The following is a 24,216-nucleotide window of genomic DNA, read 5'->3' as shown; positions in this document are numbered from 1 at the left end:
CCCCCTCACCCACTCCCCCGCCCCATTCCCCCCCCACCCCCCCTCTCCCAACGCCACCCCCCCCTCCCCCACCTCCCCCGCCCGTCCGACACCCCCACCGCCCCGCCCCCCCCCCCCCCCCCCCCCCCCCCCCCCCCCCCCCCCCCCCCCCCCCCCCCGCCCCCCCCCCCCCCCCCCCCCCCCCCCCCCCATCACTCCACTAAGCAGCACAGCCGGGGGCAGAAAAGTGAAGATGAAGGCTTTAACAGCTCCTCTCCCTCCATCTCCATGAATAATTCAACCCCATCCAAGCCTGAGAGCATTTTTCAACTTTCCCCTGAAGCATGAAAACATGGCGCGGCTCCACACCGGCTGCCAGGAGGTTCATAAGCTCCTCATACCTAACATAAATCCACTCCCGATTATAATAGGATCACATTAAGCCACACAACTGGAGGTTTTTTGCTGAAGGCACAGGCGCAGGTAGCGAGTTAACCTACACACGGCCCTGCGTTATCCGTTTTGTGTAAATCATGCACTGCGTCAAGGAATCTGGATTTAGACACGAAAAATCTGTGAGGGAGAAAATGCGGGAAAACCCAGAGGAGACGTGAGCTTTCTGCAGATTTGCTGATTCAACGGTTTTCGGTGACGAAGTGAAAAAACAACTCTGCACAATAAGCGCGGCGCGACGAGAGTCGAGCCGGTTGGTTTATAGATGGAAGATAATAAAGCAAATAATTTCAAATGTGGAAACAGTCACCAGATGTTTTACAAAGCACTTTAAAAAGAACCACTTCTAATCACTGCCGAGCTTCAGCCTTTCTGCATGTGTTGTTATTATTATTATCATTAATCACTCGCTCGTTTTTTGTTCTAGATTTAGAATTTCAAAATCTGCACAAAACACTAGTGCTGGTGTGATTAAAGGCATTTATAAGGAATTAGCATTGACTATCATTTCAGAATTTTTGACGCTAACGCTTTCGTACTTTTTCCATCGGTTGGACAAAGTCATTGTTTCGCACGTTTCAAGTCTCGACTTTTAGTCCCGTGCCGAAACCAAGGAGCAAAGGAGAAGTAGAAACAGAGGCAGAAGATTTAAGCTGATGTACAACCCTGACTGTGTTCAGCGCGTCACTGATTTCACCTTTGCAGCAGTATTAACAGATTGTTTCAGCCACCTGTTGCAGCGCAACCGGCAAAAAACCACAGCATGAACATCGTCGCTGTGGTGGTGGCTGATGTCAGTAACTGCTGCGTCTTTTGCAAACCCAGCAGACGCGGCGCGGCATCGGCGTTCATTTGGAGTGATGTTCATGTCAACCATCAACTCCTGAGGAAAAAGATCTGGCCATTCAGCTGCTAAATGCTCCACTACGTTCATCAGCGAGTCGTTACGGTTTCATGTCTGCAGAACGTTTTCTGCTGGCTGGCTTGCCCGAATTAAGTGTGATGGTGACTGAATTGAAACAGTGGATTTGCGGCAGGTAAAACCAAAACAAACGGCAGATTTGAATAATAATTCTGTGTGTGTGACTTGATTGATCAGTGCAGCTTTAATCACTTCCTGATAGCTAATGTTGGAAGTTGTTGCAGCTACGTCTGTTTTTTAAAGCCACATATTTGTGTCATGACTCCTTGTTTTATTGTTTGTTTTTTTTTGCTTCTTGTATTTTTTTTTTGCCCAGATGTAATAATCCAAAGGATGGTCCGTTATCTGACACACTTTTTCCTCCAACTTGCAAAATGTGATCAGCTGCTGTGACACTTATAAAAGTATAGAAATTTAAAAATAAAAGAAAAAGATTCACATGATTTCTAGGTTTTAGTCTTGGGGGTTAGTCATCAGTCAAAAGGCTAAAATCACAGTCACAACTCATCGCTGGTACAATTACTTAAAGTCTAGTCTACTCTCCCCAGATCCGTGAGTCCATTCAATCCTTTTTTTTCTCTATCGAACAAAAGAAACTAAATGTTAAAAATGCTCAATGTCGTCTAAACTCAGGAAACCGTTGAAAAGCTCTGTTTCAGAACAAGATTAGGAATCTGAAAAGACGTGTGATGCCAGCTCTGTGAGTCAGTATTTGCTGCTCTGTGCTGTGGAAACATTTTAGTTGGTAAAGACTAAAAGGTAATAAAAGCAATACGCACATTGCATGATTAATGTGTGCGGCATTTCTCTAAAAACAGGAAATAAATATATAAATATATATATTTAAAGGAAGGAAGGAATTTGGGAAAACCTGATTGAAGTTCAGCAGATTCCCACACAGGCATTCAGTTCTTATTGAATACGGAATAAAAAGGAGATATCAACTTACCTGCAGTGATGTCAGTGGTTGATCGTCATGATCCAGGTACATAGAAGGAAAAAAAAGAAAATAAAAAGGTACAACATTAGTTTATTGCACTTTAAATCGCTGCAGCCAATTCGGCCGTTCAAGCTTCTGTCCCTGTTTCACTGCGAGTCACATGAAACCTTTGGAGACTGTTTTGGAGAAAGTTATTTATTTCTGAGGATGGTGAACTGGTAAACAGGGCCAGGCTGCGCGGTCTGATCCAGCTCAAGCGGTCTGAGTATTACAGAACATTTCAAGGTTTCCTGCGAGGCCTTCGCTTCCCCTCGCTGCTCTTTGTGCAGCTGCTCTGAAATATCTGTTAAAAGACAAACCACACGCCGAATAGATGATATATCCCGCGTTGAACTTTTGCCGGCGATGACCTGCTCAGTGAAGGATGGTGAGGGAGGCGTGTGTCAGCATAAAGACGCCGCACACAATTTTCCCGCTGTTTAACATTTGAATGCAACTCGAACTGAGTCACACGTATGAAATGACAACTGAAGATTAGGTTCATCAGGCAGGTGAGATCCAGACGAAGGGGGGGCCGTCTAATTACAGTTATCTACAATTTGATTACGTGGGAGGTAAACGACACACACAGCAACGATGTCGGAAGAGCCACTTATTGTAAACTCTGTTTGTCTTGATGTCTGGTCATTAACTATAAAGATTGTTAACTACTTCAATCACAAGGAAAATCTAAGTTCTAATAACTGCAAAGGTCGTTCTTAATTCTGTGACAATATGACATCACAAAGTGCTAAACACAGACATCACCTGATAATAATAATAATAATAATAATTTATTTATAGAGCACTTTTCTACCCACGTTACAAAGTGCTTCACACAAAGCAGCAAAATAAAACCTGCAGGTCACATGAAGTAACAGTTAAAACAAGTATAAATATAATTAAAGTCTCTGAGTGCAAATAAACCAAAGGCAGCGTCACCAGCAAGAAGGTGATCAGTAAAAACAGATAAAACCAAGAAATAAAAAGTGGTTTAAAAGAGTTTGATTTCTTCGGGAACAACTAACGGACCTCTGCCTGAGGATCTGAGGCTGAGAGCCGGGTCACATGCAGTTCAGAGGTCAGATCTTTAACACGGAGAGAGGTCGTGAAGAGCTTTAAGAGTCGACAGTCAGTTCTAAAACGAACAGGGAGCCGGTGCGAGGAGGATAAAACCTGTGTAATGTGGTCACTTCTCCTGGATCCTGTTTAAAGTCCGGAGCTGATCAATTGACAAAATTCAAGATTCGAGTGCAACTGTTCCAGCTGCCAATCAAACTCCTTATTATCACACCTGTAAACGCACACATGCATGAGCAATCACAGGTGTAAACAGGAAGCAGATCGTCTACTCTGCAGTCGATTATTTACGAGGAGCAACAGCAAAGACAGCTGTAGCATTAAGATGCCGGTGGTCGAGGCCGATGAGACCGTGGGCGTCCACGCCATCATTTCCCGAAGGTCGGCGTTTCCAAAAGTCTAGTAGCAGTGTGGACGCAGCCTTGAAGGAGACCGGGTCAGGCTTAAGTTAAAGTCACTCTGACGTACAAACACGTAGGAAACAGGAACAGAGGCGCTGATTGTGTGTTTGGTTTGTTCCAGTGCAGAGAAGTTAGAGAGGTTATATTTATTTTCTGACCCTTGCTCGTTGTTTGTCTCAGTCTTATTCATCTCCTCAATAATAAATAACTTTGCGTTGCCAATCACATCTGGGTTTACGTTGCTTCACCAGCTGGGGTGTAACAGCAAGTGATTCGTTTGTTTGTTTGTTTGTTTGTCTGTTTGTTTGTACCTTTGACTGCAGTGACCGTTACTGATAAAAACCACTAATGGCAGTTTAGGTGCAAATTCAACAGATTCACGGAGGCGCAGCCTGGAGTCCAGCAGATAAGGACATGAGACGGACGGCTGGTATTGAAGCGTTTGTTGGAGGAATACTTCAACAATTTTTGGAAATAAACTAACCTTTCTTCCAGTGAGTGAATTGATATCAATCACACTGTTCACGCATTAAGCACAAAGCATCACAAGAGTCAGGAGGCAATTAGCTTAGCGTAGCTTAAAGACTGGAAACAGGAAGGGGGGAACCGCCAACCTGGTTCTCTACAATGTTCAAAGCTACACCTGTCAGCACCTCCACAGTTCACCGATTAACAGCTCTCATTTAGTTTGTTTGGTGAATCCACAGAGAAAACACATTAAATAATCGTTTGTGGTAGTTACACGGTGGAGCCGCATGCATTTCCAAAAATACTGACTTTTTCTCAAGGAAAAGTTTTCTCTTTCAGCTCCATAATAAAAGTCATGAGTCTGCGATTATACTGCAGCTTAGAGAACAAGGATGAACAGAAAAAAGAAATCCAAAGTCACACATCCCCTGGTAATTCTGGTGATTAAAGCCTGTCATTCTTGTACAAACATCCCTCCATCCTTGAGTTAAGAAAGTGCCCCCCAGTAACTAATGCTACCAAGAGTTAATAAGAGTCTTTGGGTGCCTTTTTTGTCTGGAAGGATGGAATTGATTTTAATACTTTGACAAGGCAGGACGACAGAGAGCGGCTCGCCGAACGAACATTCAATCTTGTAAAAGACGGCGAACTTTTATCAGCTGGATTCCAAAATGTTTAAATGCACTTTAAACACTTTAAACTACGAGTCCAATCAAGGTTGTGCAGGGTTTGAAAGCCTCGTCAGTTAAGAAAAAGGTATTAACTTTTTACTACCCACTCCTGATAGACATACAGTAAGTCACTTGAATGGGAAAATGGTCTCAGACCTTTGGACCACACTATCTATCTATTGACTCCATGCAATAGCAGCAAAGCAAGCAACTTTAGAAAAACCTTCGGTAACAAATTAAATTTTTGTGCTGCTCATGATGAAGAGAAGCTGAAGCTGAATCTGAATCCTGTCTAAACCTTGAACCATTGATAAACCCTTTTTTTCCCATTTAAAAACGTTTTGACGTATCATATCAAGAAGGCCACAGGTGTATTGTGAGATTTCACTTTTTGATTTTTAATAAATTTGAAAAAGAAAAAAAAAAAAATGTGTTCACGTTGTCAAAGTGTTATTGAACCTAGATTGATGGACAAAAAAAAAAGAGGCAATTTCTTCCATTTAAGATGAAATGTTTAAAGATAATGTTTAAAATAGTTCATAATCAAAATCTGTCTTCTTTCATTGAGACAAAACTACTATAATGAGCATTATAAAAATCAACAGTGCTCCTGCTACCAAGGCCAGAGAAGCATCAGGCTACTAAAGGAAGATTAGAGATGATTAGAGATGCTGGTGTAGGCGTCTTAGTGCGTAACAAAATAAGCTTATCACTGCCCGGTCATCGGGGCCACACTGGGCCAACCGTCCACTCATTCAAAACATATTCTGTTCATTTGGTTGGCATTATGTTTCCCACGGCTGCACTGAGTGCGACAGACTGCAGCGGTGTTTAGTTTGTATTTCAGCTTTTTTGACGGTTTCGGTTTTAACTCTGGTTTTGTGTTTTGCAGAAGAAAAAGCAACTGTGGACGGGACAAGGTGTCAGGAAGTGGACCGAATGACATGTTCCGGAAAGCAGCAGTCGTGTACGGGACAAGAAGGACAAAGGACGGCTTTTACTTAAAAGTCTGCGCACCTACACCCTGCCCGTCTGTTAAATTGGAAAATCACTAATTCTGCACGGCACGCTTTGTGTGTGAATATGCTTTCCTGGGAACAGCTGCACAGTTTGCTCTCCTCGCTGAACTTTAAATTTGTATGCAGCACAGTAACGTCTGTGATCAACAGCAGTGTTTTCCAATCCGCAGGGGTTCCTCTTAGAGAAATGTCAAAGACCTTTTTTCCATTCAACCAAAATACAACAACTCATTAGTTCCAGGCTGTTTTACTGAAATGCCAATTAAAAACCGTCAACCTCAGAGGCTAAGTAAGTTCAGAGAGCACTGTTGAACTTTCAAATAAGACTCGTGCTCAATATTAAATGAACTACAATTACAACCTTGCGGTCGTATCCCTCCGCCAACCAGCCGAGTGGCAGGAAACATGGTCGCAGTCTCTCCTTCCTGAGTTACAGCACTGAATAACAGCCAGGAGTGTTTTAGCGTAACATTATGATGTCACAGTGACGTTGGCCTTTGACCATTACTATATAAAAAGCCATCACTTCATCACTTTCTTCTATTGTGCCATAATTAGCATATGAATTCTGGAGTTATAGGCCGAAAACATGCGGCCAAAAACCTTGACCTTTGACCTTTTGACCACCAAATTCTCATCAGTTCATCCTTGGGTCCAACAGAATATTGGCGCCAAAATTTAAAGGGATTCCCTTGAGGAGTTTCCAAAGATATCGTGTCTCAGAATTGCCTCTCTTGCTTTTTTGCGGACGATGTGATTCTGTTGGTTTCATCAGACCGTGACCTCCGGCGCGCCCTGGGTACGGGATGTCTTAACCTCCCGCCAACGCAACCTGACTCCGGATAAGCGGCAAAAAAATGGATGGATGGAAAAAGACTGAGTCTATGTGGCTGCTTTAGCTAGCGGGATCTACGTTGCTACACACACACACACTTAAATAAATAAAGTATTACATGAAATAAAGGTGTGACTGGGAAAATGCCTTTAAGAAACTAAACACATTTGGAAAAGAGCATTTTGTAATAAAAATAATAAAACTGTTTCAATGAAAATAAGAACAGTAAAACAACAATTCATAATAATAGCCAAAATTTTCTCAATTATTTTAGAATTTATTGGTTCAAATATAAAACTTTGCCCATTTATTAATAAGTTTATTTATTTCATAATGAGGAACTCATTTATTTAATATGGAACACGTGGGTTTTATATTGCAGATGGACGTTGTGGTGCATTGCATCTTTTCCGCTCACGGAGTAACGCTGCACACATTACTGTTGTTTCATGTTCTTTTATCTGCTGCAACACGACACCACATCTGTCCGATCCATTCACTCTCGCGTCCGCAGAACACAGACGCATTAACGGGCTCCGATACCTTCAGTACATACCGTGTTATGCTTCATCGAGGCCTGTTTTTAAAAACCACTTGCCTCTGAGCGGAGAGCCGATTGCACCACATGCAAACAAACCCTCGCTTCAAAAACACACATTCCCAGAAAACCCAATAAATCTTTGTTCCAAATGTTTTCTTTTTAAACACAAATCTACAATGTGCTTCGGACTAATTGAAGGTTAAGGTACTTTAGTCTCAATCCAACATTAAGAGCAGTTTGATGGATGTGTCAGAAGCATAAAAGCCTTTTGTTTACTTCCTCCAAATCAAGCTGAATCACCCAATTACTTAGAGATCCTTAAATGTAATTAGCCTAAACTTTCTCCTCTGAAAATCCCACTGTGAAGATACAAAAAGTGGGATTTTTTTCTCTGAAAATGCTTCATGCTCTCACAACAAACATGCTGTTTTTCTAAAATCAGTTGTCAAGGTTTTCAACGAATTGCAAGAACTGCTGCATACTTCCTCTGCAGCCGCGCTGGAAGTGAATCAGCTATTATCGTGTGTTTCAGCGTTTTCTTTCCATTGAGCTTATCTCCACACTACGTCTTTTCTTAAACCATAAGGAAAAGGAAAATGATTCACACCTCAGCACGAATCTGACAAGTACAAACAAAAGTCTGAAAAACAACCACTCACTCAGAATTCAGCGAATCTGCAGCATTTTTTTTTTTCTTTTTCTTTCTTTGCCTTTCAAACACATTTCACATGAACAAAACAACCACGGAAACACAAGCGCTCAACTTCTACAGCCTGACACGATGTATAGGGAACAAGAAAAAAAAAAAAAAAAAAAGAAGTGACACAGGAAGAGAAAGTAGAATTACAGGGATGAGTCAAAAAAAAACCAAAAAGTCAGTATATTGTCGTAGCGAGAAAGAAACACGTCAGTACGAGAGACAGTGTGTGGAGCAGCCGGTCTGACGGGATCCTCTCTGCTTAGCTATCGTTTTTACTTCCTTCAGCCTCAGTGTCTGCGTCTGTGATGGGCTGAGGGGAGGGTGAAGAAGAAGTGCGACTGAAAACAACATGACTACACATAAAAGGATTCACAAAGAAGAACGACCCGTTTAATCGACTTCGTCTTCTCACTCATGACGGGAAGCAAAAACGATTTCTGTGGAAATATTAAAAGCTACAGCGCATTCGGAAAGTATTCAGACCCCTTCAACGCTAAAATGGTTTAAATTCATCTATTTAACCCTCAGTAATCTTCACTCAATATCCCCCATAATGTCAGGATTTACGCTCTGTTCATCCTTACTGCTTTGTTTTACAGAGTTAGCAAACAGCCTCATCCATGACCTTTCCATCTGGTGTCATGCTTATCTGTTTAGCTTGGCTCGCTGGCTTTTCAAAGCAAAGTTAGCAACGTGCTCAACAATAGTGTGATTCACTGATTGGGTTAAAGTCCAAACACCAAGAGCCAGGATTGTTTTTTATGTGGGGATCAAATGGGATCATTAGTAAAGTTAGGCGTCAAGAACTGGTTCAGACCTGGAGCAGGAGCTAATAAAACATACGTCTACATTTCTGTTTTACACGTTTCAACTCGCACGTATAACAATTAAAAACTAGAGTCACCACCTCGTCCTTGTTTATTTATTACATTATTTATTTATTCATATAATGAGACTGTCCCGCTATAAAAAATGAGCTTATTAAGACCCATAATTACGATTGATTGCTAGGCAACCGTTAGCGGCCATAGTAATTACAACAGGAGCAAAGCTTGTGAGTCAGGTGACAGGTAGGATACGCAGCGTGGATGGACTGTCTCACAGGAGACGACGAGTCAGCGTCGTGTTTTTTAATCCATGACTTATGGATCATTACGTTGCTAAGAAATAAAATACGACTTTGTTGAAGACGTAACTGTGATTTGATCTCCATGTTTACTTGACTTGACTTGACTTGGAGAATTAGGGTCAAGAAGGAGGAAAAAGAAATGAGAAGAGGAAGATTTTTTTTCATCAAGCACTTTGTGAAAAATATCAAAATGTCGAACTGACTCAGAAGAGGAAGTTTTTGTTTTTATTTTGTATTTCTGAGGATCCTCCCACGCGTGCAATGGATGTGATGAAGTAGTCTGCTATTACTTCAGGGTCGTGGTTTGTTCTGTACGTCTCCATCCTCACCACACAGCGACTAAAACCGTCACTACAGCGACGCCGTGCGGCTTCAGCTTGTGTGGTTTTTCCTTCTGAACAGACGCAGTTTTCGGGACAATCTCCTCAGTCCTGATGCCGACAACTACAACTACATCCGCTCATCAATACAAGGCATTTTGTAGAGGCGGTCACACGCGCCGTTTGATATCGTCTCAAAAGATCGACTTCAATCTCGAAATGTCGAGTTTGTTCTCGATTTTTATTCTCGAAAGGCAAAATTTAAATTAAAATCTTCCTGTTCTGACTCACTTCGACTTTTATCCTTGAAGTTCTTCATGAAAAAAAAAAAAAAAAATCTTCCTCCTTTCATTTTCTTTTCTCTCCCACGGCCTTAATACTCCTCCTACGCTCATAAAAATATACTTTCATACCGCCACCTGAATCTCTCTCACAAGCCCTACCACAGGTGTGAAGTGGTTTCACTGAGATGTTCTACAAATGCTCTGAACACTGAACGCCTCTTCAACATCAACACACACGGGGAGGACAACAGAGGCGGAGGGTCAGGTCGTGAGCTTTTTTAAAAAAAAAAAAGAAAAATACCCCGCCAGCTGTTGAGGAACACTTCACCACAACGCTGTAAAACTGACACGACTCAATAGTTTCCTCCTTGACTGCAGCTCGCCGTCTCCGCTGGAGCCCGGCGGCGAGCGGCGAGTTCACGGCACCTGTAGACACCTTCTGCTGCAGAGGAGAAGGATTCTCTCTCACTTCTCTCTTGTCCTGCAGCCAGGACTTTTTTTTTTTTTTTTTCCGTGTCCTGCAGCCAGGCCGCGCTAACGGCTGAATGCCTGAAGCAATAATTCATGCCAAAAGTAACATCTTATTTGTTATTATGTGGGGGGGGGGGGGTACGATCAGCCACTTCGGCTCCTTTCAAAGGCCAACTGTTTTGTGATGCAGTGGATGTTTTCGACAGGAGGGAAGTCCCCCCCCCCTTTAGCCTCGGTCCAGCTTCGGATCTCAGGCTTTTTATCACCTCGATGCGATTGATTACGTTAAAGCGAGCTCTCGGTTTAAGCCCACGGAGGAAGGTTTTGGTTTTTTTGGTTTGTTCATAATTGTAATTGTTCAGGCACAACGGCCGAGGTGTTTGGGTCAGGCGAGTCCTCCGCTGTCTCTCATCTGCTTCGTGATGACATGAAAAGTGATAATCCAAGGTTTTTTTTTTTTTTTGAAGATTAACTGCTATTGAACAGGCTGTGCTTCATTATAATTAAAAATTAAAATTAAAATGATGGGTAATAACAGATAATGGCGAACAGTTAGAAAGTCTTATTATTATAAGTATCCTTTAAATGACTCAGCAGGTCTGTTTACACAACCTTGTGACCACAGCGCCCCCCCCCCCCCTCTCTAAACCCCGGGAAACAACAAGAAGCACTTCCAACATCTGGATAACACCTTTCCTGCCGTGCAGCGATGTGTCGGCAGTGTCGTTCGGCGGCTGAGGGGCTGAGGTGGACCGTACGTGCAGCCAACTACAGAGAGGCCGGAGAAGAAGAAGAAGAAGAAACCCCGCTGCAGAGTGCACACAGCCTCAGAGAGAGGAAGAGCACGAGCGGCCGAGGCAGCGAGCCAAGGCAAAGCTGGAGCAGCCTCCAAATCTGAGTGTCCTCAAATGACCCAACCAAAGTTTGAACTCGAACTCCAGAAAAACAAACTCCAGAGATAAATGACAGAGAAAAGCAACAGATTCAGTCCAGAGAGGGACGTGAGGCATATGTACAAATTATTACCTTGATATGACAAAATGTTTACCCCTATTTTTTTTTTTTTTTTTAATCTTTATTTATTTTATTTTACTAAATAAATAAATTCCTTTCTTCCATCGTCTCATCCCAGTGGAAACCTCTTCATGTCTGTCCAGGTCAAACCAATATACTATAAGCAGATTATTATTATGGCCAAATATTTTTTTAACTTCTCATGCAGTTCAGCATCTCATTGACATTTGTATAAAAAGTAATGAAACGGAAAACTTCGCTATTTACTGATTTAATAAGGAACAGCAGGTAAAATAAGTCACTGAGCTGGAGCCAGATCTCCGGCTCTGTGCCGGTCAAACTGACACTGCACAATGCTTCACGTCACGCACACGACAGCACAGACACAACCTGACACCGTGTACCGTGGAGGAACAAACCTAAATCAGACAAGTTAGATAATTAGTCAGTGATGTATTATAAACTGATCTGTTCATTAGCGAAAAGTGACAACATGTCGAAACATGTCGGAAATCGCAATCGGCCAAAATCAGAAACGGCAGGTCAGATTCGGACAAGAAAACTGCAACCAATGCATCTCTATTGATCACTGTAACACTGATCACTAAAAGCTGTTTCCACTGTATTGAATTGTATTAAACTTTCATCTGACATTCATTCCAGTAAAGCAAAATGAATAGAATTTAATTGAATTAAATTAGGGCTGAACAAATAATCGAAATATTATTGAAATCACAATACGGTCAAGTGCAAAACCCAGATCACAGGAGCTGCAATCTTTCTGATAAAAAAGGGTCAAATGTGTCACAACAGAACTTTATAAAAGAAGCATTGTGGTGCTACAGGAATAAAAAATCATATTCTGCAGACATGAACAGGACCCAACGAAAATCACATCGGCAGAATTTTTATATTTTTCTACAGTGAAAACGATCATTGCGATACGTTCAGCCCTAAATTAAACTGTACTGAGATGAAATGAATCAAACCGTGCAGAGACCTGAAATTCACAGTGACGCAACGATCCTCTTCAGACAGAACTTTAGATGATCTGCTCAGATTTAATAAACTCTAGTAAAGACAGAGTCAGGAAGCTTGAAGTTTATAAAAATACCTACTGTATTGTATTTTAGTGTGACGTTCTGAACCTGCTCTCTCACTTCACAGTCTGGATTTAATGAAAAACATGACAGGCTGTACAAACCTACAGGAAGCTTAGTCATCTCTGTTATTTAACTGGGGCCTTTATCATAGGACACAGGTTCAGCTACTGACTCAACGGCGCAGCAGCGGCAGGATCCACACTGACTGCTGCATGGAAGCTTTTGGTTAAAGGAAAGGACAGCAGACTTCTGGTTGACCTTTGACCTCTGAAATGTTCCTCCCAAAATAAACCTGAAACCTACAGTCAGTACAGACAGCGAGAGTTAGCATTAGCATTAACACAGTGTCAGCCACTGCCAGTTACAAGCTAACAACATAAACAAATTAAAAGATGTCAACTATGCTAACCGTTCTGAAAAGATGCTAACTTCTGAAAAAGACGTTAACTGCAGGAGCTGTTTTAAAAAGATGCTAACTACACTAACCGTTCTGAAGAGATGCTAACTAGGGTTAACCTAACCCTAACCTTTGACTTTAACTTTCTGGCTCTCCGACCCCTCAACGGTCCAAGCTTGCTATTGGTCAATGTCGCTAACTCACGGCAATTCCAATGGAAAATTTATTTCACCACAAAAGCATTTTAGCATTTTAAATCCTAGTGTCCAGTTGAGTTGATCACTGATCAGAGACAACAGAGCCTCATTAATAAGGTTTGCATCATTATCCTAGAAAGGTAAACCGTACGGCAACCATTTAAAACCACAATCACAAATCGACTATGTTGGAACGACTGTCGATTGAAACAAGCCAGAAGAATAATGTTTCTCTAGAGCAACAGTATGAAAATCCTACAGACACTGCCAGTTTTAACACCATTTTATATTTTTCACAGCTTAAGCCATGTAACATCGAGTTGTTTTCCCTCGTTTACCACAAACCCACAAGAACTTGCAGCATTATAAAGTATTTATGATGCCGTTTTGTTTTTGCTTAACGAGCCAACTCAGCCAAACGCCCATTATTCCTGAGCACATGTGGGCAGAACTGATACAGATCAAAAGGCTGGGGAGTAGAAATGACATGTGGTCAGCGGCCACACAGTTTATCATCAATATTACAGTTAACCTCTTTAGGATTGACTGTTGTAATAGACCAAGTGACTGTATATACTATGTGCTGTGATGTTAGCGCCACGTTGCATCTAAATAAGACGAGGTATAAACCGAGTGTGGGTGTGATTTGTTAAAAATCATATCAGTCGTAAATCCCAGGTAGAATTTCTTTCCAGGTACTTTCCTCATGTTGACACTCAGGGGATGTGATCACACCCGACAAAACAAAAGGTTACCCCCCCCCCCCCCCCCCCTTCAGTACCATGGAGAGCGCCACTCGGCCGGGCGTGCCAAACAAAATATTTAATAGAAAGTCATCTCAAAATGCAAGATAAAAATAAACAGGCCATGGTCACAGGAGCATGATTGATATTGTTTGCACTATAGACTGTTCGGTGGTTGGACTGACCATCGACAGCATTGGGAGAAATTCCTGAAACAAAAATAAGGCAGTAATTTAAACAGAGCGGAGCATCAAAATGAGGCATTGTGCTAAAACACCGGTATGATCAATTCAGTCGGACACGGACCTCCCTGACCGAGCCGACTGTTTGGCTGTTGGAGAACATCACTGTCTAATACTTTCACATTCATGTAAATAAATAGCCGATGATAGAAACCGAGTGAGTGACCTTTTCCTGGTCACGGCGGCCATGGTGCACGTAACGCCAACTGAGTTGAACTATTAAACAACGAGTACTTGTACCCATCCCCCCCGATGATGTAATAGAAACTGGTCGAATCAAATCATTCTGAAAGACCAACGGCCAATGGGAGAAGTCCAACACTCAGCCGGCCGACCGATGGTGTATCTTGATCACTCACTCACTCAGTTCACAGATGTCGCCCTCGCCCACGGCCGGTCCAGCAGAAGAGACTTAAAGGCAGTAAACACCTAACAGAGACTTTCCAAGACAGAACTTAGAAAGCAACAGTGAAGTCAACAGTGTGAACTCCACTGCAGCAGAAACTGAACTTTTCAAAGTTAATTATTTGTAAATCTGATGCCTTGATTGCTGATAAAGCATAAATACAAGGCCCTTGCTGTCATTCTTAAAAAAAAAAAAAAAAAAAAAGGCCCCATAACCCAACTCTTATCTGAATGCCATGTGAGCAGTTGTTTCTGACAGCTGCAGAGTACAGTGTGTTCAGCCAGCCAATCATCACGCCACCCGCCACAGTTTGTCAAGAGTTCTGTCTCATTGTCACCATCACGGTTTTTAACACCAGGATGTGCCGACAAAATACTTTCCTTGTTGACGTTCAGCGCGTGTAGGTCGCAAAACGGTACAAACAACGTATCTGACAAGTATGTAAACATGGCAACAGGACACAGAACAGCATATGTTTTTCCATGCTGCACTTATTACACTCTGCACTGTAGCTGTCGGGAGGCTGCAGAGGTCTGAGATGCCGAGGGTTTCTGATGTCGGACTGAAGGCAAAAGGTCAACTCACACTGGACGGACGGCTTTGATACTCACGAGCACATTGAGCTTCAATATAAGATGAACTGCAATTTGAGTTCTCCTCAGTTTTTCTATGCGTGAATATGAATTACACAGCAGTTGCACATGATTCATACTTGAAGTTCAGATAATGACCCGACGCCGATGAGCCAAATCTTTACGAGGACTCACGGATCAGAGCAGATAACACTGATTATCTTGTGACACCAGCACGTGTCAAGGACTGGCACAGATCTGACAGTAAGTGAATAATTAGTTCTTGTAGTTAACGTGTGAATAACAGACTGAGGAATGGGCAGCCACTCAGTTACTGCAGCACGCCACTCAGACAGGTGCGTAGGTAGAAAAGAGTGAAATAAGGAGTGATTTCATCCACCTGAGCAGAAGAGTAGAGCCCAGGTTTGGCAGGTTTTACGACCTTTACACAGCGCGTCGGTCTGTCCCACGAACCGAATGTTTTCCATATCGCCGAGGTAACATGACGCCCTTCCTTTGGATCTATTTCATCGCCTTCAGCGGCTGCGGCTGCTGTTACTCAGCAACACTCAGGCATGAAGGCATCTCCAAGGAAATGGAAACAGCCTATGTTACTGATGTAACTGCATATATACAACTGAAATATAGTTACAGTTGAACTGTTGCATTCAAATCAATCTGAGAAATAAGAAATGATGATGAATTGGCAGCTGCACTTTCAATAATAATGTTAGTGTAACAAAAAGAAAGGAAAAAACAGAAAAGTACTAAATAAGATTTTCCTTTATCAGTCCCACGGTGAGGAAATCTGCAGAGTTGCAGAAAGAAAAACTGCAAAATGACAATATCAGATACTTAAAAAAGATAGATCATATAATAATATAATGTGTACAATTAGATATTTACTTAAATCTGGTTAAAATCATGTTTTGTTTCCTAGACAACGACAGATATTTCCATCCTTAGGAAAAATGACCCAGTGCTTCACTGCTTTAGTTTTTACTAACGTTTATTCTGGTGTGTTTTTTAGGAGAATATTAACTAAAAATACAAACTAAATATGTTTTTTTTTTTAAATCAGAAAATGGCAGTGTTGGTGGAGGATTGTTTCGCCTTGAGTAGCGCCTGCAGGTCTTTCCCTTCAGTCTCCAGGAGCCATGGTAATCAGTGCTGCACTGTACAAAGCTAGCCGGTGATTAGCCGAGCTGAGCATGAAGCCTGAGAGCAGGGGGAAACAGCTAGCGTTGCTCTGGAGGTAACTCCCCCTAAGACTATTTACATTTTGTTTCTGTGCGTTTTAAACAAACTGTTTCAGCATGTTCATTAAAGGAACTTTGTGAAGTGTGAAGTTTCCAAATCACAGCTGAGATTCTCAGGGTTTGGAGAGTTTGTCCAGAGTCACAGAAGATATTACTCAACTGTAGCTGCTCCTCACAACTAGCTCACTCATCTTGTTGTGTCAAATCAGTAGAGTTCCCATTCCAGTTTCCTTAATGTTCAAAGCTTACCTTCCTGTTTACCTATTAGCTTTCCTGTGCGCCCGATTCTGTGCACCGGTTGCCAACTGTAATCCTCCCTATAAACGCAACCCGCTGTCTCCGGGTGTGAGCTCTTGGATCCTCTTACCTGCAGCCCTCACTGATTTCACTAACAATAGCTCAAAGTCAACACGTGCAAAATGCATGAGGAGTCGATTGCAGCGATTCACAACCTTTATCTGAACAACCGGATTCCTGAAGCATCATCTCTCTCCTTGTGAGACCCACAGCTGGGAGTTAAATTAACTTGTGACCATTGCTAAATATTGTAAAGTGCAAGATAAATTAATTTAATTGCTGTTGTTAGCACTGTAATATCTTTTAGGGGCGGCGGGGGGCGAGGGGACTTGTAAGGTGAATTATGCATGATTGCAATTATGCAATTTTACTGTAATAGTCCATGTTCAAGTTACAACTAAATACTTCCACATGTGGCGGGGAAGTGGTAACGGTTCAGTGACGAGGCACAGGGAGCTGATGAAATATGTGGGAGATTTACTCGCAGCAATAGATGTGATCTGAGCAGTGGGAACATTAACTGTATAATATGAACAAGCCTCTATTTGCCCCCCACCCCCCGGGGATGCTGGGACTGAACTCCTGGCACCAGGATCAATCGATGGTGTAATATAGTGACTGGTGGAGTTTACTCTTTAAGACTTAAGAGAACTTTCTTCCTAGAGCAGAAAGTGCACTTTACCATCACTGCGTAAACTCGTAACAGGAGTCTGAGGATTTTAGCCTGCATGCTAACACCCACAAAGTTAGCTTAGTTTAATTATTTACTGTATTGTGTTGTAACTGTTAGTGTTGTCATCCTGTCATATATTCTATGGCTTTGTTAAAACTGAATTGTCGTCACAAATAATGCGTGAATTATTTATACTGTAAATGTTTTTAACAACCAGAGCGATCACAATATTCTGTCAGAATCAGCGGCTGTTTATAACCTTCATCTCTCTCTCTCTCTCTCTCTCTCTGCAATGGGTCATTTTTTAGGAAGGATAGAAAAATCTGTCTTTGTCTCGGAAACAAAATATGATTTTAACCAGATTTAAATAATTATGTTATTACACGATTGATCTTTTTTTTAAGTATTTAATATTATCATTTTACAGCTTTTCCTTCTTGGTTCTGTCACTCTGCTGCTGTAATTCTGCAGATTCTGCAGACCGAAATCTTATTATATCTTATTTAATACACGTGGGTAAATCAGAACAAAAGATCTCCTCCGCTCTTACATCACAGCGCAGCACCTCACACACAACGGGCAGCGCTTCAGGGACAATCAGCTGATCCGAGCTGTATTGCTTATTGATATGTTTAGTTACGGTTGTGACTCGTCTGAAAACCTTTCGCTGCCTTTTGCCAGTTTTGGAGAGTCTGCGTCACGTGCGTAATTGTATAACTCATACAATGATTAAGCCACGCTCAAATACTTATCCACCTTAAACCCTACAAGCAGCATTCAACCTTTTATTCAGTCGCTTCGCAACATGGATTATAAGTTAAATCGCGGCCTTTAGAAGTGATTCATGGTAACGCTACGACAAAGCTCCATTCTGGTGCTGCCAGAGAGAGAAGACAGAGAGAGAGAGAGAGAGAGAGAGAGAGAGAGAGAGATAAATTCATAGCAGACATCGCTGCCTTCAGAATGAGCCCGTACTTGCAAACAATCACGCACTTGCCAACTTACACAGCCGACGGCCTCATGAGCCACAGCACCAGTTGTGAATACTGGCTTTGGCTGTGCTTGTATCACAACAGAGTGATAGTGTGATAACATCGCACCATGTGGGGTGGTGGTGGTGGTGGTGGTGGGGGGGACAACCCCCTGAGCGTTTTATAGAAGTATTATCTTCCTTTACTTCACATTTATCTTATAGACTTTATGGAAGAAGTGCTCAAACCTCGACACACACTCACTGCGGTTACTCACTTAATACAAGAAAATAAACTCTAAGTGTAAAAAATACACTTGTGGCTCCATCTGTTCCAGAGTACAAGGGGAAAATGTAATTATTTCCCCAGAAGTTATTAAAGTCTTCCCAGTGCTATAATAATAATAATAATAATAATAATAATAATAATAATAATAATAATAATAATAATAATGGTATCACGTTACAAACTGAGACATTTCAGAGACGCCGTTATTTGCTCTTTTCTTTTGCAGAAACGACGCGGCACAGATGAATGCGACTCGTAGCCTCGGGGCGGAGGAATGTTGGGACACAGCGAAGTTGTTTTTACTTGAAAGGTTAAAACAGTTAAGCCCTGAAGGAGAGAATCTGCAGATCACCTGTCAAACCACAACAACAGGCGCCTGCTAACTCCTGAGATGATCCTGCTGAAGCACCTTGTGTTTCTCGTTTACACCTTCCTACTGCGACCTGTCGACATTTTTCTACCGTGAAACAAGAAAAAGGCCGACTAAAGCGCCGGTGACCGATAATGTATGATTACATACTGACTGTGGTGTGTTAAGGATCGCAGTCAGTCAATCATTTTTAATCAAATTGAGTGGGAAAATGAATGTAACCAGCACGAGACATGAGTCCTTTAATGTTGGGTAACTGCCAATAGCCAGTCAGAGCTCTTATTTCTTTTTCATGTATTTTCATGTTTTGTTTCCTAGAGCTGCAACCAACTAACTAACTAACTAACTAACTATTTCCATTATTGATTAATCTGCAGGGTTTTTTTTCACAATTACCCTTTTGGTCTATAAAAAATCAATAAATAAATAAATCAGACAATAATGAAAAACTGACTTTCAAAGATTCAATTTACGATACTGTAAGACGAGAAAAACTGAAAGTTTTAACAACTAACAACCTGGAAACATCAGAGTTTTGGCATTTTCGCTTTAAAACTGACAAATAACTGTTATCAGAATAGTTAATATTTAATTTTCTTTCAATCTACTTTTCAATAAATTGACTAATTACATTTGCACACTGCACACTTGACATTATGCGACACAATGCGATTTGATATTTTGATTTATTGCAATTTTAGCTTTACTTTTTCAACACTTGACCATGGGGAAAGGTTGAATCTAGACTTTAGAGAACATGAGCTGTATATCATGAGTCATGTTTCCAAATATCACGTGAGTCAAGAGTTTTATTTCAGCAGCACTGGCTCTGCCGTGACGCTGACAGAAATGCTAAAAGCAAAAAATGTGTCATTTTGGCCGTGAGCCAATATATTAGTCTTCTGCCTCTTAGTTAAATAAAGTCCTATTATTATGAAATAAATCAAAGCGGAACCACTGGTGCTTTTATTCTGGTCAACAGACAGACAAGCAACAACAGCTAGCTGTTAGCAGATAGCAGTTACCAAATGGCAGACAGCAGATAGCAATTAGCAGGTAGCAGTTAGCAGATAGCAGAAAGTTAAACAACTACCAGTGGCTGTTAAACATTAAGATTTTTTCACTGCGAGCGAGATACTGAACAAACAAACAGTTCTCTGGTTCACGCACCAATGCTATCAGGGCTAGAAAGCTGGCTAACAATTAGCTGCTAGCTGTTGATATCGATTCAGCAATCAGGCTGCCGATTAAAAAGAACTGCTGCACCTAGTTAATCGATTTCTTTAGTCACCACTCTTTTACAGAAGGTAGGCCTGCACTCACATTGTACTAAACCGTCATGGCGACAGATTTTGTCCACGCACGCACATATAAACAACTGTCAGAGTCTCCAACTCCGCCTCAGTGGTGGTTCAGTAGGTGTCTCCACAACCAGACTTTGCTGTGACACAGACACAATACCAGCTCCACTGTCGCAGCAGGTAAATACAACCAGCCGTCATGGCTTCCTATAATTCCTATAGTGCCTGTGGAGACAGGCGTGTCACAGTGGAATCTCCAGCAAGAACAAAATGTAGGGTTCATTAAGCCCTTCCTTTAATGGGCTAATTGAGCTGTACCACATGAACATTAAAGCCCTGTACACCCACACAGGTGTTTTCACTCTGATTGGACGTCTGCCCAGGTGCAGTTTAACACTGGCAGCATCAAACCGCTTTAAACTCTTGATAAAGTGTCTCGATAAATCAATCGATTTATCTAATTAACTAATTAACAATTAAATAAAGTTGCTCTGCCTTAATGAGTGCGATAAAACGAACAAATAAAAGCGATGTCAATCAAACTGTGTCTGCACACACCCACACTCCCCTCAGAAAGGTCTTAACAGGCTAAGTAAGTGAAAACACCTGTGTGGGTTTATCATGAGTGTGTAAGGCCTTTAATATTTACTGCTCTCAAACTACAGGCCCACATGATAAAACTTGTAGAGCTGACAAATGGATTGTAATGTATCACTTGCTGGATCCGTGCACGAGTTATAAATTATGCCAAATGAAAAAAATAATGCTTTAAATGTGATGACGCTCTCTGTTTTTTTTTACCTTTTATGGTAATAAAAGTCGATTCAAACTGCTGCTCGTGGGAGAATGAAAACAGTTTTTCTTTAGTTAATTGTTACTGAATCTAATCTTGGGTTTTGTTTAAGTAACTGCTCCTGAATCAAACTGCTAATTTGATTTGAAACCATCTAATCTGAATCAGTTACATGTAATAATTTACCAAGAAATAGTGCGACAGTGTCGTACAGGCCCGGCTGTGAAGTTCAACTCACAAGATACCCACAGATCAAAGACGTCTTGATCGCACAGTCGAGGCTTGTTATGTTAAATGCACTACTGCCATCAGAGGGGTGGGGCGTCCTTCTACACCTGAAAATAATCTAACAAGTCTCAACAAACACAACAAAGAGGTGAAAGAATTGAACATTTTATACCAGAGCTTCTCCGGCTTTTCAGCCTTGTGTCACAAACTGTTTCAACCGAACGCAGATCCATGACGTCATTTTTTATTTTTTTTTATTTTAAAAACCTGCTGCGTGCATCGTGCTGTGATATACAGGCTGCAAACACCAGCCGGGTCTGTCTGCCAGTTGATACCGTTCACGCAAGCTCCCACAAATCAGTGGCAAATAGGCAGATGGAATGACCTTAAATACCCTCAGCTGAAAACTAACGCTGCCTTCAGTTGTCCCTGGGAAACTCCCATTTTGCATGATGTCGATACGATTTGTCATGGTTACTACTGACTCTGGTTTCTGAATAAAAATGCCGTTTTCTATGACGTTTCCAAAGTACTTCTTAAGGTATGTGTGCACAAAGTCATATAAATTAACTGTGTTAGTTTATATGATATTAAAGTAAATCATACTGACATTTTTAAATATTTTGACTTGAAATTGAATTGAATTGATATGATACTTCATTAAAAGGTTGTATTTTTCATTCCCTCCCCATTAAACCAGAGACTGATTATGACCAGTGTCTGAAAAGATTCATCTGTTGCTCAGTTTTATAATCACTAATAATTTTTTTTTTTTTTTATGTTCATATTTCTGGTCATTTTTCTTTTTTCTTTTTTTTTTTTGGCACAATCCTCACCTCACATCTCCACATCCATCCCCCATCCCACGCACACTTTGCTCGGATCGTTCCTGCACAAGCACTCCTGCATTTTCTGACAGCCTTTGAAGGCATCATTTTATGCTCATGGAGGTATCGGTTCATGAAGGTAACATGTCATCATGCCGTGCTACTGCAAACTACGGCAGGGCAAAAGGGACACTTCATAAATATTTGTCAATAAGCCAACTTTACACTCCCAAACAAATCTGCCCCCCCGCCCCGGACTAAAGGCTCGTGCATACTTTTGTTTCTGCAATGTCAAACACCGAACCGTCATGTCCAGAAAAGCCCCAACATATAAGGTCACTAACGCACTGGGAAGATATGCCTGTTTATTTTTACATGCAAGATGTTGATCAGCGAAGTTCGTGCTGCCAGAGCGAAAAAGCGGTGCGGTTACATCACGGTGGAGATGAACTGACATGTCCTTAAAGGCCACGGGAGTAAAAGTGAGCCAGACCGTGCCACACGAGCGTTATCATCCCGGAGCTGGACGCCTGCCCTCGGGCCCCAGGCTGCGAGGGAAACGATAACCCTCGGCCCATAAAACTCCGTCAAGTCTTCAGGACAAAAAGAAGAAGAAGAAGAAGAAGAAGAAGAAGAAAAAAAAAGAGGCTAGCCTCGGGTATGTTCGCTGCTCTCCTGCACCGACAGAACCTCCCCCGAAATATCCATCGATTTAACTTGCTCTGGCTTTTTTGATCAACTTAACAAGCAACAACAACGACTTTCAAGCGACTTCCTGCCTCGTTACAACCGAGGCTTCAATTCGGCGTGAATAAAACACACCAGAGATTAAAGTACATCTAAACTTTTCGGATAAACTCTCCCTTCTTTTTCGCGCCGTCTCATTCCCGACCAGAAAAAAAAAAAAAGAAAACACACACACACACACCATCGTGGGCGTAAAGGCAGCGGAGTTAACCACTTATGAAGTTCAAATATCCCTGTAATAAAGTGCAGCTCGGTGGATAAACTGTACCCCGCGAATTGTTATAAAACAAAAAACAAAACACCGAATCGATCCTGGAAATGTCTTAAGCCCCCCCCACCACCACCTCCCCCCCTCCGTGTGTGTGTGTGTGTGTGTGTGTGTGTGAACCGTCTCGCCCGTTAAGCGAGGCAGCTTAAATTGCGGATATTTTGAACGCAGTTCTGCGCACACTCTTCCGTCCGTAGGACATCAAAAACACATTAGTGCGCCGTGTTAAAAAGCGTGAACATTCACATGAACGTTAGCTTTCGGAAGCGCAATGTCCGCCCACCGCTCAGCTATACTGTCAAACACCCAGTTTGTTGGAGCGGCTGTCATTACCACTGTTATTATTATTATTATTATTACTACTACTACTATTATTATTATTATTATTATTATTATTAGTCCAGACTGTTGACATTAAAAAAAAACAAAAAAAAAAACAACAACAACCACAAAATGAAACGTACCGCATATGCAAGAAGAAGCTCGTGTCCGGAAAAAAAAATTATTTGGAGTCCCGGTGTCTGTGCATTCCTCCTCAGCTGGAACCACCAGTGTTGATCTCCGTCGGCTAAACTGGACGGGACACAGCGCCAGGGTTTAACCTGAAATGACCCGCGCTAGTGCAAATCAGGCGAGGGCTATGCGCGCGTGTGTGTGTAAGTGTGTGTGTGTAAGTGTGTGTGTGTAAGTGTGTGTACTGTATCTGTGTGTATCCGCTAACACTGTATGCGGCTACGAGAGTCTTGGTGCTCTGGACGCCGAGGAGAAAAAAAAAACTTCAACATGGAGCCGAAAAACAAACCTTGAAAACGGGGCACACTAACTTGCAGCGCTCCCACTGATCGCTACGGGGAATCAGAGAGCAGAATCACGGGCAGGAACCGAGCAGAATAAGCCTCGCCCTAATTACTAACTCCCAAGTTTTTTTTTCTTTTCTTTTCGATGGCGGTTGGCTGTTTTTACAGTCGGCCTGGTACAGGAAGACAGGAAACATATTGCTTCAACTTACTGTGTGTGTGTGTGTGTGTGTGTGTGTGTGTGTGTGTGTGTGTGTGTGTGTGTTCAAGGAAATCAGACGGAAATCATTATTATTTATTAGTATCATTATCCATCTTGCTGTATTATTATTATTATTATTATTATAACATTATTGCATAGCATTTAATTGCATGAAATAATAATAATTATGCAATAATATTTTTTTATGCAGGTGCAGGTCCTAACTGGGAAAAAAAAAAGAACTTTAAATGTGACCATCTTTGTTCTGC

The 24,216-nt window shown here is 41.7% G+C and overlaps 1 protein-coding gene across 1 annotated transcript in view; it reads right to left on the bottom strand.

The window, feature by feature from the left end:
* thrb (thyroid hormone receptor beta) overlaps positions 1-23,884 on the bottom strand; it is a 99,876-nt gene extending 75,992 nt beyond the window's left edge. The window contains exon 1 of the mRNA XM_022757263.1: positions 23,413-23,884. The gene's annotated coding sequence lies outside the window, so the exon portion shown is untranslated. The remainder of the gene's footprint in view (positions 1-23,412) is intronic.
* Between the last annotated feature and the right edge of the window lie 332 nt (positions 23,885-24,216).

This window comes from Seriola dumerili, unplaced genomic scaffold (genome assembly GCF_002260705.1).
Source record: "Seriola dumerili isolate Sdu_G_001 unplaced genomic scaffold, Sdu_1.0 BDQW01000273.1, whole genome shotgun sequence".
NCBI lineage: Eukaryota > Metazoa > Chordata > Actinopteri > Carangiformes > Carangidae > Seriola > Seriola dumerili.
The sequence above is the reverse complement of the archived record's forward strand: the minus strand, read 5'-3'. Positions and strand labels throughout refer to the sequence as shown.